Source organism: Sylvia atricapilla, chromosome Z (assembly GCF_009819655.1).
Source record: "Sylvia atricapilla isolate bSylAtr1 chromosome Z, bSylAtr1.pri, whole genome shotgun sequence".
Lineage (NCBI taxonomy): Eukaryota > Metazoa > Chordata > Aves > Passeriformes > Sylviidae > Sylvia > Sylvia atricapilla.
In genome coordinates this window covers 20,504,922-20,523,324 of record NC_089174.1, presented here as the reverse complement: position 1 = coordinate 20,523,324, position 18,403 = coordinate 20,504,922, and the positions used below count along the sequence as shown (strand labels likewise).

The 18,403-nt window shown below is 38.5% G+C and overlaps 1 protein-coding gene across 2 annotated transcripts in view; it reads left to right on the top strand.

Annotated features, from left to right (window-relative positions):
* MCC (MCC regulator of WNT signaling pathway) overlaps positions 1–18,403 on the top strand; it is a 168,298-nt gene that overhangs the window by 56,813 nt on the left and 93,082 nt on the right. The window contains exon 2 of one of the 2 annotated variants that reach the window (XM_066339110.1): positions 1,439–1,533. The exons of the other annotated variant lie outside the window; for it this stretch is intronic. The gene's annotated coding sequence lies outside the window, so the exon portion shown is untranslated. The remainder of the gene's footprint in view (positions 1–1,438; positions 1,534–18,403) is intronic. 2 annotated transcript variants of the gene reach the window in all.

The window sequence follows — 18,403 nt, the reverse complement described above, 5'->3', positions numbered from 1 at the left end:
CATGGTTAACCTCTGCATGATCTTAACTGGGAGGATCACCATCTTAAAACATGAGTCCATATTTCTTTTTTTCCTGCGCTGTAAATACCTTTATGTTTATATGAACGTGGCAGTGCATAACTAGCTGGCTGATTTTCTGGGGGCAGGTTTATAACTGTAAGCGTTCTTTCTCAGCTGTGCGCTGGTATTACAATCCTGTGTGCCAGAGGTAGGTGAAGGTAACATGGAGGGGAAGTGCTGGTGATGCTGGGTCATAATCAAGTAGCCCCGATACAAGTATTTTAGACACGTGAGATCTTAGAAGTGGGAGGTCCAGCCAAAAGAACAATGAGATCACCTACTGGAGGTATAGGTGAGGTGAATTAAATGTCTGAGCTGACCATTGAAACTTTAAACATGAAAAACAATCTAACTTACTAGGATGGATAAATCAGTGAAGGAATCTAGACAGATATAGGGAAACTTTGTGGTCTTAAAAAATAAGCCAAACAAAGCCTCGTGTCATAGTAAATCTGTTCTTTCCTGTGATCTGAAAGTTTGTCTGTAGCTTTTAGTTGCCTTCATCCCCATGACTAATACCAGAGAAACAACAGCAAGCTTATTTCATGGCAAATGTTCAGAATATTTCTACAACAGTTATGTAGTTGAAATAAATATCTCATCTTGAACTCCTTTATTTCAAATGTTGTATTTGTAAGTAATTATTTACGAGATAATTATTGGCACTTTTGTTAAAGTACTGGTTGCAGCAAATAGAGTGTGAAAAATCTTTCAAAAAGGCTTTTTACCAAATTTTACTGAGTACAAAGAAATTATGCCATTGTATCTTGATTTGCATTATAATTTCATTGCCAGCTGGAAGAATGTCAGAGGTCAGCTGCAAGAATAGACCTGTTTTCAGTTATCAGTCCTTTTAATTCACATCAATACATTAACTGTAATGTCAAATACAGGTAGGTTGTGAATGGTGTTTTGATGCGAATTTGTCTGACAGTACAGAAGAGCTACGAACAAATAAACAATATGAGGTAATACTCTATCACAACAACCATTAGCTTTTAGGCCACACATCTGAATACACTTTATTTGAGAGAGACAGTTTCTGCATATTCTAATCTAGAGAATAAAGTCTTGGACAAGAGTACATTGGTGGTTTCTGTGTTTGGCAGGGCCTGTGCAGAATGTTCCGTCATCTCAGGTAACAGTAATAAAGTTCTCTGGTAAAAAATATTTTTAATTTTTTTTCAATGAACACTTCCTCTTTAATCTCAATTGTTGCATAACTGCTGTTGTTACAGACTTAACATGCTTCTGCATCTTTGCATATATTAGATTCTTTTACTAGAAAACAAAGCAAACCTTACCAGTCTGCCCTTGTGCATGTTATTACAGGTCAGTCCCAGCAGCCTCTAATGCATTTGGTTTATTTCTATCTTAGGAGAGACAGTACAGAGGTGAAATGTGAATGGTGAAAAATCCTGGAACCCTCTCTTACTGCTCCTGTGACAGATTGTACACAATCTGCTCAAACAGGTAAAAGTCTTGCTATCAAGTCCACAATAAAGAAGGTAGAATTGGGCAGTGCATTTTGCGCTCACTTTTCATCTCTATGGTGGGAGTAAGGGATGTGCCCTTTCTATGTCCAGGATTCATTCTGAACTTAGGTTTCAGAGGTCCAGCCTTTGAACTGGCCAGTGCTTTTGAGGAATGCTGCAAACACTACCTCTGTTTTGTGAAATAGTTGTTACTTGCTTTGGGAGGCTGAGACAAGGCCAGAAAAGATTTACAATATAAGATTTGCTTCTTCCTCTTCTTCCCTGTGGCTTTGTTACTTTCCTGTTGTTGAGGAAGTTGGGAGGGAGCTGTTTCAAAACATGCTCTTGGGAAATCAGAATAATCTTTGCTTTTCCAAAGATATGTCTTGTTAAAAAAACCCAAAACAACAAAAACCCAAACCAAACAAAAAAGACCCCCTCTGGCCTTATTCTTATGTTTGAAGGCTTTTTAGTGGTTACAATAAAAGAAAGATGTACCTCACCTTTATTGTGCATTTCCTTGGCATCATGTAAGTAACATTACAAGCACCTCTTGTTTGTTTTGTTTTTTTTATTTCTATCTTGCTGTTTTATTGGTGCAGGCCTTTTGGAGTGTCTGAACTTATTTGTTTGAGATTTTCTTCTCGCTTCATTTTGGAAGTGCGTGGGCTGGTTTACATTAGCACTGTATCCATCCTGTATGAATCAGAATAAACTAAAAGTTCACACCTAGAGGAGAAGCCCTGACCTGTCTTGTTTCCTGCTGTTATAGAAGGGTCTTTCTGAAGTCCAAATAAGTGTAGGAGGTGTGATGGATGCAGCGCTCTTTGCCAGTCTGGACCTAGAGAAGTCACACCATTTACCACTCAGAATGTTATTAGTAAGTTCTCCACCTTACAGCAGCAGTAACAGAAGTTCAAAAGCATTACTCACTTCCTTCATTGCTATTACAAGGGCAGCTGTGGCACAGATGGGACACAGGTGTTCTTATTTTTGTCAGTACATTGTCTAATCCCGGTCAGTGCTAGATTATGTGGTACAGGTTACCTCAGCCCAGTTACAGCAGGGACTAAGGACTAATTTTGATCTTCCATGCAGAGTATTTAATTGATCATGTAAATGTTACTGTCTTTCTTTCCCCTCAAGTGCAGGGTTTTCATCAATACTAAATGCCTCAGACAGGTTGCTTTTCTGCTGGAGTATGGTAAATTCTCTATTTCCAGCCAAAACATACACATTTTTTTTCCTCTTAGAGACCCCCTTTCCATCCCTTTCTCATTATGTAATTCTATAGAAGAGTGAACAATGAGAGCTACTATGTGCTGTCTAAAGGTTCAGCTGTATCCACAGACCTTCCCTTGTGCATTCTTGCTCTTTCTTGTGTGGATTCTTTGCATGTTTTATAGCTGTCACTGGGACACTGTGCATGGAAAGGCCATCATGCACATCTTGGCACTCTTGCTTGCCCACATGCTCCCTTTGTCTTTTATTAATACCCCAACCTGGTTATTCATGCCGTTTGTGACTTGGGATAAATTTCATCTCCCTATGGACAGGGTACTCTGGGAAGCATGAAGCATAAGCAATCACCTGGAGGCCAAGAGATCACAGTCTTAGTAGCAAACTTGCTCATTTCTCACTAGGATTGACCTTCTGCTTTTCGGAATTTGTGTACACTGAGTTTAGTTTTACACTGTTAATTTTTGGATGGAATTTTGGGGAAATTGCAGTGTTACAGCCCTACCCATGTGATCACTTTTTTCACTCTAGGGGATGTCTTCAGTAGTTCAAAAAACAGGCAAAGCTGAATTCTTCCTTGAGGAACTTTATACCTGAATGAAACATCTGTGAAGACAGTATAAAAATATTCACCACAGAAGCAGTGGAGATGTTCTGAGAGGTGGTGCTGGCTAGGACATGAAGACAACAGTGTTTTTCTATGCTCTTTTAGGTATCCTGTGGGGGAACAGTCTAGATGATAAAAAATACAAAGCAGGTCTTTAGTGAAAGTTGCTGGAGAAAAACTTCAGGAAGAATCTCACTGTAAAGCAAGTAGAGTGAGATCTTCTTTATTGCTGACAAGTGACAACTAGTCTTGCTGACAAGTGACTAGCGGGATGCTAGCTTTCCCACCTCCAGGAGAGATAGAGTTCAGGCAAAGAGAAAATCACGTGCATTCCTGGTGAGTGACACTGACAGAAGGCACAAATAGGTAGTTCTCGGTGTGACTTTGTCCAAACACAATGCAGATGGCAAGCAGCAGCATGGAAATGTGAGATTAGGTGGAGGAGATGGTGATAACAAGGAAGTCAGCTTAAACTGTTACCATCTGAGTTTCCAGAGGATTCGTGAGCTACAGTCATGAGGACTGACAAAATAGGTGTTTCTTTGAAGGTATCTCAGCTGAGACAATCCCATACTGGAGAAGCCATTCAGAAGAAAAGATGGTGTCATTCTCTGACAGTGTTGACAGTGTTCCCACCTTGATCCTTGCTCTGGGGATGTTTTCCACTGATTCAGGACAGTTTGGGCTTAATCAAGAACCAAGGCTTGTGCTCATATAGTCTCCAGGGCTTGAATCCAAAGCATACATTGCTTAGCTTCCTCTGTGGTTTGACAGTTAGCTTTGCTTTTGTTTTTTGCCTTCATTGGTGTTTTTGCTTCATTAGAGCTCCCATAAAAACCACAGGTTTAATTGTAAAGAATCTGGGAGAAATTTTGTCAGTTTTCTCTATGATACATAGAATATTTGGGATGAGATAGAACTGACTTCAGATGAATTCTGAAAAGCTACAGTGTGATCCCTGTGTGCTATACTCATAAGTCATTTTGTGTTTTGGCCATTACAGAATAAAGGAACAGGCTGATATCTGATGCTTTTCCAATTTGCTTTTCTTTCTGAAATTAGTTGTGTGTTAGCCAGACCTGCAAAGACAAAACTCTTGCTTAACTGGATTACAGCCAGCATGGAAGCAACAAAGTCACAATCACTCATTTGGAACTGGACTCCCTCATTTTTTACAAACTATTTTTAGATTATTGTTGAAGTTTCCTCCTCTGGCACAGAATGTTTTTCTGTATTATGCTGAGTTATATAACATCTCACTTAGGTTTTGCAAAGTTCATTTTGACATGGTTGATTATCACATACTTTCAGTTCTTAAATTTAGGTGGGTTTGAAGAAAAAAACAACTAGACTTAATTGCTCCCTGCTTCTACTTACTCCTTTGTCCCTTTTGTTATTGTTGCTGTAATCACATACTGACGTGAAATTAGTCTTCTGAGTATTTGAAAGAAGGGAGAGGGTCAGAGAGCTGTAAGTCATGTGGATTCTCTCAGCTGGGGGTGTGCTGTGCTGCTCAGTGTTGTTGGGCACTGCTGTGGGTTTACCTCCTTTGGTGGCCATTCCCCAGCTGCTTGCTCACCTCCTTCCCCACAGCAGGGTAGGGACAGGAGAGAAGGGCAAGCATCCAGAGGGTGTCTTCCATGGTGAGCCAGCATAATGCCACCCTAAAGCAAGATTCTAAGAATGCTAATCAAAACTATACTAGGCTATCCAATTAATGGATTTACAGGTTTTCCTGTAGCTTTGATCATTTTTGGAAAGTGTGACTCTTCTAAAGAATTCAGGCACAATTCTTTTATCCTTTCCAGAGATATGTTTGAAGAGAAGCTCTTAATTTATGTGTAAAAGGTAGTAATACAATAATGAAGATATGTTGGTATAAATTAAGTTGTGCTGAGAAGTTGTCTTTGTTCTAAATTAAGTTATATTTTTAAAGGATTTTAGGAAAGGAAGAATTCCATACTTTGCTTTGTGTTGGGCTTTCCCCCCCGCTTTCTATTATTTTCAAATAGGCTTTTGTGTTCTAAAGACAAGAGATGAAGAGGACTAAATGCAAGAACAGGTTTGAGGTTTTCATAGAACACTAGGGGTGCAGAGATTGTTCGCTTGGCAGTTGCTGTTAGAGCAGGATTTCTCTCTATTTTGGTCCTAACTCTAGTGGTTTGGTGTACCATATGTATGTCTTTGTTTACTACTGCTGTGTAGTATTTCACAACCTTTTGCAACTCTTCAACATGTCTTAGATTATAGAAACTCAAAAATGTCTCTTGGGAGATTGTTGAACAGAACACAATCATATAATCAGAAAAAAAGTATCTTAATGTACCTTCATTTCTTGCTCTTCTGTATTAAAGTTCTTGCTACCCAAAATGCATTTTCACACTGGGTCCATACCCTGGAATTAGCTCCTCATGCTCCTTGCCACTTAGCCAGATTATTCATCTCAACTTCACATGCCTCACACGTGTACAAATCTGTAGGGGTGAAAATAGCTACTATCACTGTTCAGAGTAGGTAGTCACACAAAGAAGTGTGGTCAGTGGCTTTGTGCTGCTCATTGTACTTTTCTGAATTTCCCTCAGTATCTCATTCTTTTCTTGATAATTCTATTTCTCAGGACTGAGTGGATTATTCCAGATGACTTCTTACCTGAGCTGCAGACAAGACCTGTCATCTTACTGACTCCCAAGCATGACTTCTTCCATAAATGTACAGTTCCGTCTCCTGCTGCTTCACTATCTTTTTGTGCCTCCCTCAGGGCCCTGCTGCACCATAACTAATTTTTAGTGTAATATTATGCCATGTTGTATTATCTGGCCTTCTGCCAAAATCACTTTAGTTTCTAAATAATCTTTGTAAAACTTCTGTATTGGTTCTCATTCTTCACTGATCTCTCCAGTACCATCATGTTTACTCTTACTTGCAGATGTCATTAGTCCAATTTAGTTCCATTTTATAGATATTGAAGTTAGGTAAGGTGGGCCTCCCCAGTCAATGCCTCTGCACAGCTTAGTGGCATTTTCACTTATTGTATTATGTAATTGTGTATGTCTGACTGTAAGTTAACTAAATTTGAAATTAAGTATTCCTGAGACACTTGGAGCTTTTACTTGAATGGGATATATTGTGTAGTTACCACATCTAGTCTGTATCCAAGTTTTCAAGACCCAGCTATTAAAAAAGTCCTAAGCAGCATTGACTCGGCTGTGAGCACAAGATTGAGCTAGAGATGAGCCATGCAGCCTCAGTTGTTTCATGGTTCTGGAGCATTCATCAGCCTTATACCACTCCTGATTTCTAATATCCCAGGGTTTGCTTCTCTGGTTAAATAATGCTTGATACCTTGAATTTGCTCTAGTTTTGTAGGATTTTTTAAATATAGGTTGCATTTCCAAACATACTTCTCATGTACCCTGACAGGTGTATCTTTATGAATTGATAGGTTCTTTGTAAAGAACTAATCTGCTCACCTTGAAATGAGGGTAAGAATTCTGTTTGTCAGCTGGACTGGTATTTCCATGATGTCTGACAGCAGAGCACATTACTATGATTAATTTATAAAAGAAAACAAGGTGTTCTGAAATGCATTGAAATGTTCTGACTGCAGGGCATAGCTTCCATGAAATGTGAACAAGTTGGAACTAAAATAAGCTATATCTAATACTTCAATTCCCATCTCAAGTCCAGCTTTCTCAAATATAAATAATGTACAACTCCCTTTTATGTACACTTCTGGACACTAGTGCTCAATGTAGCTTGTATGTATCTCTGTTCCTTTTTAGTTTACTTTCTCCTCTGCTGCATTAAAATATTTTAAGGTGTGGAATAATGATTTCTAAAGCCTTTTTTGTTGGTTTTATGTGGGAGGGGCTGCATAAGCTCTTCCTGTTCCTCTGTTCTTGAAGACAGATTGAAATATCTTGACTTTAATACCTACTACACATTTTCCAAAACAGTGTAATTAAATTTAGTATGTACAACAGGTAAAAAAGTCATTTCCATATTCATTGCAGTACAACAATAAAAGCTTTTCTTTAATTCATTTGTCTGTGGTTTTGCTTCAGAGATAAAATCACTAGTGCATTTGTGGTTTTATGTGAATGAAATGTCTCTTCTCAATTATTATTTCAAATCAAGCTTTCTAATTCCTATTGTCCTAATCTAAAAAAATAATTACTTGTCGCTAGAAAACTGGAAATCTCACCTCACTTCTGATTTAAAAAAAAAGTTATTTCAGTGTTTTATTAATTTTGAAACTAGTATTTTAATGTCATTACTGTGCTATATAAATCATGCATATAGAATAGGATAGTAAACAGAGTTAACCTTATGATGTGCTCACCAAAATATGTTCATAAAATTCACTGGGTTTAGGATGGTTGGATGATTGGACTACTGGTCTGGGAAATGAAACACCTGGCTTCCAGTGCCAGATTTGTCATTTTCTGTCTGATGTCTGAGAGAGAAAAGAGGGGAAGGGAAAAGAGAAAAAAAAAAAAAAAAGAAAAAAAAAAGAAAAAAAAGAAGAAGGCAGTTTCATTTATTGTTGTCTGTGGAAAGAAGTATCATTACCCACTTCTGTAAAGTGTTTATGTGGTACCTTACTTTTCACTCCAAATTTTTTTTTAAGTATTAGTAGTTTCATGTTCTCATTCTGCTTAGGAAATCCCAAGGATCCTTGACCAGTAGCATGTGGTGTTTTCAGGGTTTAATTCGGAAGAGTTGATAGTAACGAACCCCCCAAATTTTTCTTTCAATGTGCTACAGGAATTTCTCAATGTTTTACTATTGTTGGTGTTATTTGGACACTAAGAGTATGAAATAATTTGGAGTTTGTTACTGTTTGGAGAGAGGAAGGGAATTCTTGGGTTTGTTTTAGCCTAGTTCTGTAAGTAGGCTAATTCTGTTAAGCTATGATGTTATTTTGTTTTAGCTGGATGAGAGACTTCAGTAAAAGGTGATTGAGGAGGTTTTGTTTTGTTTTTTTTTTTTTTAATCTCTGCCCATGTAATAGTTTTTTTAATTGTTTGAAATGCTGTAGTGTAATTCTGTTACACTAGGCATGGAAGCATCTCATCTTCCAATTAACTGTGTGGGTTGTGGAGGAGGAAGATATAATAGTTCGAAAGTGGATGATTCAGACTAGTGGGAGAAACAACTCATCCCATGTGTAAGGATTAAAAACCCAAAATCAAATCAAATAAATTTTTTTTTAATAAAATTAAGCTATAATGTGTAAGGCCTGTTGGGATTTTGAAGGGCAAGGATGTTGCCATCTGCCTTCATTCTGCCCATGGGTTAAAAATGGTTTGAGAAGACAGAATGGTTGATTCTCAGTTTCCACAATTTCTGTTGGCAGTTCAAACATGTCCATTGATAGTCATATAGCTGAATGTGTAAAACAAACCCGAATTTTCCTTAGCTGATTGTGCTGCATTTGTATCTCATGCAGTGTGTAGTTCTGGGATATGAAATAGCACTGGAACTGTTGAGTTGGTAACACTGCAAAAATGTGTGTGAGTGGTGCAGAGAGATGTTTATGTTTAAGTGTAATGGTCTTGCCTAGAGTCATCTGGTTTATACTGTCCTTGAATCCTTTTGCAGATCTGTCTTGTTTTCTGATTTTGTGATGTAAAAGACATTTGCTGTTAATTAGGAAAGCCTTTTATGTCCTTACTTAAGAAAAGCAGCTAGCTCAAATCTCAGGAAGTTCAAGTATATTAGTTCAAAGCAGGTTTTCTAGTTCACAGCATCATTTAGTGACCAAATCCACACAGTCTGCAGTCACAACATTTGGGAAAAATTGGGGGTGACTATAAGGGAAGCACATATAAGCCTCACAACTGCATGTGTCTCTATGTCGGAGTTGCGGGATGGTTAGCTTTATGCTATTATGGTTAGTTGGTTTTGATTTATTGTTTTAAAGTCATTATACTTATACAGATAGTAATTAGTTCATACATATGCACAAAGCGAACATTTTTATTGGTGTCTACATTTTTATTTAAGTATTACATATATGTTTTTTAGTAACAACTACAAATTTTTTATTATGTCTTTTAGTTTTCTTATTTTGCAGCTACAACTTATCACATAAGCAGAATGTACATCTTGTTGTTGCATTCTGACCTTGATGTCTAAATTCCAACTAGTTGCATAGCATCGTGGCCTTTTCTATGCAGCCACTCTGTAGCAAGACTCTCCACACTTCCCCCGTTTTCTTTAGCAGTAAGCATTACTGCTTTGTGCTGCTCAAAAGCATTCATTATCATTTGTTGCAAGCATTGCATCAAGCAGGGTAACAGCAATAGCATTAACAAAATCATTACAACTACAATAACTATTTTTTTCATTAGGGACACTAGCCAAGGGGATAATCCAATGGAAGCTAACCATGATGTAAAGGGGTCACTTGTTACTTGTAACTTATGCATGTTATTTCTAAGCTGAGCAAGCTGTTTGTGAATAGAATTCGAGTGGTCAGATAGATTCATACAACATCTCTAGGTACACAGCCTGGTATCATATGAAAAGGAAGGGAAGGCAGAACTGATGATTCCTGAGTATGGCTGGTGTGTAGCACTGAGTTACACAAACAGCTCTGAACATTAGAGGTAGAAAGTAGAAGTAGTTGCACGGAAAAATTTGGTGATACAGACCTCTCACTGACAAAGACTGGACCACTGTGGCTCAAAAACTTGAGCCACAAGTCTAGTCACAAGACATGAGCATCTCTGCTCTGTTTTCTAACAGCAGCCCTAACTGGGATTTATTCTCATGTGAATATGGATTGGGGGAAAGATTAGAAAGATACCAGCCATGTGGTATCCCTCGTGTTGCTGTTTTGCAGACTTACTCTGAATCTCATGCTTTTGCTGGGCGGTGGAACTGACCTCAACAAAATATCTTAACCAGGTTAATACAAAACCGGTTTTGACCCACAGCACCCGAGAAGACTGTGTAGTGTTCTGCTAGTGCAGTGGGGACTCTTTCAGTCTCGTTATATGTTTATAAATGGAACTTTGATGGAGGTTTTTAAGTGTGCGTGAACTGTGCATCATTAGAGCTCAGAGAATCAGATTATAAATTTCTCTGGTTCTCTGTTGAGACTGGGCAAATGGGAAATCTTGGTAACAGACTTAAAGAGCACTACAAATTACATTCACAGAGATACTCTACTGGAGTGGTTTGAGAAGATAAATGTGAGAATCTCATAAAGCTGGTGCACACAATCTCAGGAAATATTTCTTCACTTCCTGCCTCTCACATCCTTTCCTGCAAGAAATACCTACACTTAAATTTGACTGGATGTGAATATATGGTATGTTAGGACCATAAAAAATTACACGAAAATTTACATACCCTAGGCAGCTAAGCCACATTATACATGCAATTATGTTTGTAATTACAATTTCATTGAAGTGGAAGGGAACAGTGGGACTGAGTCTTGTTTTATCTCCACTGTGGTAGTTTCATGGAATATGTTTTTTATAAAATTTCTGTCCTCAGACCAGATTTAGCTCTTACAAAGCATGTCCTGGGAGAGGCTGACACTTTTTTACTCTAAAATATACAGTGTATATCAGTATGTTTTTATTCAGATCGGCACAGGCTTTCAGATACGCTTTCTGGTTCTGGAATCTTAGAACAAGACAAGAAAATAAATTACTTTCCCTCTTTTTCTGGATCAGGTTCCAATTTTTTTTTTTCCTCTTTGTTTTAATGGACATTTGGATTCTTGCTTATTAGATTGTTTTACAGTGATATTAGCACAGTCAAACTGGCAAGAAGATATCCCATTGTGTGACTCAAGAAAGAGTAAATTCATGGTGGCATCTGTAGTTCTTTTATCCTTCCAGCTGTTGAGACTGCAAAGAGTATATTGCAGAGTGCTTTGAAATACACTCAGTGGGTGACACTGGACTGTGTCTGGAACAATAACTTCAGGTCACGAGGTAGGGAGGGATTCTTCCTTCAGAAGAAAAGTGCTTGCCTGCTTGCTTGCTTTCAGTTTGTTCCCCAGCCCTAACTCCCTCAGAAATTTCAACATCTGTGTGGCTACAAGAGCTGCAAACTCAGTCCTAGGTTCACTTAAGGAGTAAACGTTTGAATTAACAGTTAGGTGTATGTTACAGAATCAGCTCTGCGGTGCCAAGGGTTTGTTCTCTTGAGTCCCAGGTTCTGCAGTCAGACTTCCTCCACCATGGAAGAAGTAGGGCCTCTGGTGAGGTCAGAGGAAGAGTAAACAAAATAGTGATGGGGAAGGTCTGTTGCTAGGACAGCAAGCCTTGTACCAAGCACAGAACACACTTCTGTGGCTGTTCCCGGGAGTTTGGGGACAGCAGGAAGAGGAATTTGTTTGATGAGTCAGGTTTGCAGACACTGAGGCATTGGTGCTTCTGCCTAAGTAACCACTTCCAGGTCTGCTGCCTTGTACTTCACTGAGCGCTGTGCAACTTGTTTCAAGCTTGGCTATTTTGTAATAATAATTTTGTGTAAGTTGGAGTCTGGGTTCATCTAATGACAAATTTAACTTCTGAGACTTGGATGAGATGCCTGAGGCAAGTAGCTGTCTGTAAAAGGAAGCCATCAATACCTTCTTGTGTACGTTCAAAATAGTAGGACAAAATACTTGAAAATGGACTGAGACAGCTGGGGCCTATGGTTGGGAGTAGGGAGAAACACTGACCTTCTTACTGCCGTGTAAAAATAGAAAGCAACCAGTGTTAATTTTCTACAACTACCACTTTTTTTAAAAGGCTGTTTATCTCAAGAGGATTTTAAAATTTTGTTTTTCAATGTATGTTCCCAAATACTCTGGCACATGGAGGAGTTAGGTGCACTTCAGCAAAGAAATATGATAAAGAATTCCATTATTTTGAGCAAATTTAAAAAACCCACAACAAATCAAACACAAAACCATAAAGAAGTAACAGGTTACTTTGTAAAGTGGCTGCTTTTATTCAGCAATAACTTGTATTAAAAGTTGACCCTTGCTGTTGTAAAACTGATCCCTGTCACACAGTCTCTTTTAAAACATCTGTTAATCCACCTTAATTTCTAGAAAGAGTCTTTGAGCTGTTATGTTCTGGAACTTAGGTACCTGTGGCAGCTGAGTATGCTGCTGCATACTCAGCATTTGCAGCTGAAAGAGGCAGGAATGGTGACTGCAGACAGAGATGATACTAATTGCTCCCTGCACTTAGTTAAATAGCTGCATCGATGCATAACAGCAAGAGGGAGAGGGTTAATGAGGGGCTAATTCCATCCTCAGAGGGACACAGGGCTGAATGGAAACAGCTGCTGCACTGCAGGCTCTAGGTTGCACAGGGAGTTGCTGGCGGCTTTGGTGAAGGGAGGAAACAGAAGAATGGCATGTGGGGAAGGCAATAAACAATACAGAAAAATAGGAACATATAAAGGTATCTTATGTCGGGATCCTGGAGAGGGGAGAAATCACAACAGGCAGGAGTGGAGGAAGGGGGAGTTTAGGCTGGAATTGCAGACCGGAGGAGCGGGTGCAGCCACTTGTGAGCCCTTGACCTCCCTCTGTGAACACCAAGGCTTACAACTAAGTTAACATGGTGCAGTGTAGGTGTAGCTTGGATATTGAGACAGCATAGCTGTGTAAATGCAAGCTTATATGAGCTAGTGGGCTCTGTTTGGAAGGTGTGGGGCTGTTGCTCAGGATGGATACTGGATGTATGTGGCAGTGCTTCATGAGAAGTGCATGCTTCCAGTGGTATCTGTCAAAATATGAATATGAAAGTAGGAGTTTGGTTCACTGAAGTCAGCTGCTCAAGAGTCAAATTATCCACAGCTCTGTAGAATATTAATAATTTGGGTAATTTCCACCCTCTGGTACATGCAATGATGTCAACACTTGAAAGTTGCCTGCTTTCATATACCCCTGTCATGTGCACAGACATGTCTTGTGTTCCTGCTGCATACCAGCAGCTGTTACCAGCATTCATTCACAATAAATCCCCAGAAATGCTTTAGCTGAGGACACAGCCTGCCCCCTTCCTGGAGGGGGAACTGCTAATACCCTTCCTGCTGCTTTCTCCTAAAGACTTGCATTTTTCCCTGCAACTGATATGGTTACCTGAGGCAGGGATGGTGGGGAGGACGGCCAACTTAGAAAGTCTCAGCATGGAGAACCGTGGAATATACCCAGGAGAAATACTTGAGAACACAAGGATTTCTTATGTACAGGCTAGATTGTTAATGTAGTGAAATCAGTGATGTAATATATGCATAGATTAAGGTTGCTGACAGCAAAAAAATCAGCATAGCCAGCTATGCAGACAGGCACTGGCCCACAGGGCTGTGATTTGTCAAGCACCTGAACTGTAAAACCAGAGTGGTTCCATGAAAGGCACTAGGGAGGATCAGAAGTAGAAAAGCTGTTAAATAGATTAGAGCATGTTAGCCTCAGATGATAAGAAAGCAAAAGGGCTATATGTTTTGAGAGAGCATTATAAATCCACGAGTGATACAAAGAAGATCGAAATGGACAAAAGATATCCCAGAGGTGCAGAACGTGCAAACACCAGAGAAGCTTTACAAATGTGTACCTAGTTCTTCCATGTTTTTTTCTCTGATTTGCTACTTTCAAAGGCAGGATGCTGGATTGTCAGCCTGTGGTCTCTTCTGATACAGTACTTCTTTAGTATGCTTTTTGACACAGGAATCTGCTTTAAGACTGGAAAACTGATTTTTTTTCACTGATGTTTCTTCAGTTATATTAGTGATTACTTTTTCATTCTTAAATTTACATTAATGATAATATTTCTTGATATGTCAAGATTTTAGAGCTCACAGAAACAATTGTTGAGAGTGTAAATGAGCTTGAATGGGAAAAAATGTACCAATATAACTCTTCACCTGACCTGTGAAGTATTCTGTTACACAGATGGTGAAGCCATGAAAAATGAAAAAAATAACTTCTACCTTTATTATACCAGATTATGTGAGCAATATGCCACATGTTATATGAAGATTCAAACAAGAATGCTTGTATGAATGAGGTACGATTTTTATGAAGAATTAATACAGAATAGCTTTACAACTTTAGAATCAGCAAATTTTTTGGCCTATGTTCTGTTCAGGGGTGAAAAATAAGCCATGTGTTAAATGAAATAATGCAGTGTTGATCCTTTTCTGTCAGGACAATTAACATGAGTAAAATATTTGCCCCACTTTAAACAGATAAGGAGGTACTGCATTGTGCTCCTCTTAAGATTAATGTTTCTATATTGGCAGTAGAGAGCACAAGATTTATTTGTAGAGCTTTATATAGATTTACAGCTGTGCCAGTTACTGCTTGAAAGCTCTTTATATGTCACATTCACAAGTGAGTCTTTTTGTGTTGGTGAATGTTAGTGAAAGTAGTCATAAGAAGGATGCCGACATTTTGACGTGTTAAGTGGAATGTGTGACACATACAATGGTTTTAAATTATAAATTTAGTATCATCATGACCCTTGACTTCCTCTTTTCATATGTGCATATGTGAGCATGCATTTGTGTGATATAAACATAAAAAATGTATTTTATCAAAATGCTGCAGAAGCAACTTTCTGTGTTGTCCTGATTTCCTTAGAGAATTAGTAATGTGTTTTTCTGTTATTATTTGATGATTTAAAGCAAAGAAAATTACACTCAAGGAGAGAAAAACTGTCTCAGGGGATGTGCACTGATCATGGAGCCATGCTCAGGACTCATAAGCAACTCCTGTTTGTTTAATAGGATTGTATGGGTGAAATACAGGGTTGAATTTGGCATTCACAGTCCAGGATAAGGAGTGAATCTGCCTTGGGCTTGGTAGAGACAGACACATAATATTGGGAATACTATGTAAATTAATCTCAAAATGTTAGAGCAATTGCTGTTTTTCTGTTTGATAATTTTTTTCTGTTTTCAAGTTTGATAATTGCAAGCATCTGTAATTTCAATAACTGCAGTTTAATTTTGAGCATGTATATATACAAGTGAAGATTAATTGTCTGGTAGACACATTTGAATCTTCACTTTTATTCTTTTACAGAAAAATTGCAGGAAAAAAGTAATATGAAAGAGTAGTCTTAACCCAAATCTGAAATAGTGTGGTTGGAAAATGACATTTCATTTGCAGAAGTTTTTGACATATAAAAAAAATTCTTCTTGATGAACAAGAGAATATTTTTTATATTCTGTTGAAAAAGAAAGTAGAGACATCCTCGCTTGAAGAAAAATTGAAGTTCATCTGTCAACCTCTGTATCTGAATTTATAGTAGATAAAGAAATAAAATTAGGTCATTGCTGGGAGAGAGGTTAAGAGAAAAGCATTTAATCTTGTACCAGGCTTTTCCAGACACCTTTTTCTTCCCATGAGTTCTGCAGACAGAGTTTTGAACTGGGCTGAAATTCTAACCATTGCATTCATGAACACTTGGAGTAGCTTCAGGTTCATAATTACTGTCTGTGTCTCTGAATTACTTTTGATCCTATCTTAACAAATTGCTGTCACCAGTTGACTCAAATGCTCTAGTTTGGTTTTGTGATTCTACAGACACTTGATTCTCTGCAATTTTTACAGCTCCTTGCTTTTATATTGGGAGAAACCTGCTAAATAAATTGCTGAAAAATATGAAGCCACTTAAACAAGATGCTGTACCTGATGCTACAGACAGAGATACCATGTTGGATTATTAGTCCAGTGCATGATAAAGAAAATACTCCTCCTGAGTGGAGTAATATATCCAGGTGTTACTGAAATACTCTAAAACTTACCTATACAAATACTCATTCAGTAAACATGTTGAGATCTGCCAGCTTTGCAGATTTATCTGTGTTAGTGCAGTTGATAATAAACATTTATCTGTGTTTATTTTCACCTTCTTAGTTTGTGCACTGGAGGTTCTGTTGCTTTCCCATATGACTGGAAAAAACTATATATTCATGCAGTTGTGGTTTTATGAACAACTCTGGTTCATTAATGGCATATCTTTGTGCTGTTTGCTTCATTCTGAAGGTAGTTGCTATCAGAAAGGAGTTTGAGGCATCATGCAGAAATCTTGCATAGTGGCTAGCACTAGATGTGAACATTCAAATAACTGCTACCAGTTGAAGAATGGAAGGTGGTAGAAGGCATTTTCAGTTTCTTGGTTCTCTGACACTGGTCATCTTTCAGGAAAAAAAATCCTGCTACTGATGTAGTAACACAAATTGTGTTCTCATGTTTTTCCAGATAGAAGAGGTTTTAAGTAGAATTTTTCAGTAAGGGATATATATCAAAAGAGTTATGTTATAGAGAGCAAGAACTTATTTGAATAGGGCTATGGACTGTTTTTAGAACAGGACAGCAGTTTGTTAGGATAAAGTGCAGAAATTGTGCTTGAGACTTCTCTTTGTTCAGCATACGTTCATTAAGAATCTATATAAATATAAAAAAATTCATTGATGTACTGAAATCCAGATAGGCAAATGCTTTTTTATCTTTTTCTGTTGTAAACAAACTCCTCTGGCAGTGTTGTAGTAGCTGTTGACATACTCACTTCTTTGTAACATACTCACTCTTAGAGATGATTCATCACAGAGCCTTATTAGGGCTGTATTTTGCTACAGTAATTGTTTTGTATTCAATTTGTTAAAATTATAATTAGATTAATAATATCCAGTGCAGTGGAAAACCTCAGCAGGAAATAATGCTAAGTGCTTCTGCAGCTTGCCATCCATTTGCAAGGCTTTCAGTAAAATTAGTCAGCTTTTCCCTGGTGTATTGACCAGGTAATAAGTAAGAGGAGGCAGTGAAAAATAAAGTACTCATGATTGAAAATGCCAGAATATACTGGATGTTTCTTATTAGAGAAATACCCAAAGATAATTCACACAAAGGTTTGTGTCATGGAGAGCTAGAGGGAAATTTTGGAAACTTCCTGTAGCAACTGAAGTTATAGTAGCATTAGTAATTTTCCTGCCTAGGGTTTGTATTAAGTGTGAACTGTCCTTGGAGAAGCTGTGCATGCAGTTTTGATTGGCTTGTGAAGATTACTGGGTAAAAGATCTGACTTTTGCCTAAAATAGCAGGTTTTGTTCTAGGAGACAGTTGCTTGTGCTAAGAATAAACATGCATTAGTGAGACACAGACCTGGGAATAAAGCATGGACTAGTCCAAGATTTACAGCCAGGAGTGTAATAGTGTTTGATACTTAAACCCCTGTAACCCTTATGTTTTCTTTTGAATAGCATTTTAAAAACCACTGCTTCAATGTAAGCTGGGAGGTCACTGGAGACCTGAACTTCTTTTTCACTTTCTCACCCTGGAGAAGCTTTGACTGGTGAATGCCCTTATGCATGCTGGGCCTCCTGGAAAGAGTGGCCATCAGAGGAGGTGTAGTGGTTTGAAAGCAAAACAAGTGAGAGGCTCCAAGTTAGAAATACAATTTAATGAGAAGAAAAGGGAAAAAAGGTAAAATCAAATAAATGCAATAATACAAAAGACCACTGACAGAGTCAGAAGACAACCTGAGCAGGGTGATGGAAGCAGTCCAGGTGAGGTGATCTTCCTGATGCAGTGATCTCGTAGTAAGGTTTGGTAGCTTTGGTCGTCTGGGAATCCAGTGGGTAAGGGCTGCCTGTACTGTCCCAAATCCAAGCTAATATCCCAGTGAGAATGCTTGGCTCCTCCCCCTGGGGGGAGCATCTCACTGTGGGATGATGAGTCCTACAGGGGGTCCTTGATGGCCCATTAAAGAGAGATAGCTCCTGGAGGGAGTTATCTATGAGTCATGGGCAAGGCATTGATGGGCCACTAACAGAAGGCACCCCAGAGGCAGGGGGGCCTGGGAAGAGCACTGCTCCAACAATTGGATTCATCAGTTCATGAAGATAGTGATGGAATACTTTGTGCACATCCTATACTACAACCCAAGACAGGAGCGAAGAGCGAGTAGCTGCTGGTTGGAGTTTAAAGGAACATGGAAGGGGATAAGAAGATATCAGAGGTGCAGCTAATCTTGGGAAGGTGAAATAATTAAGA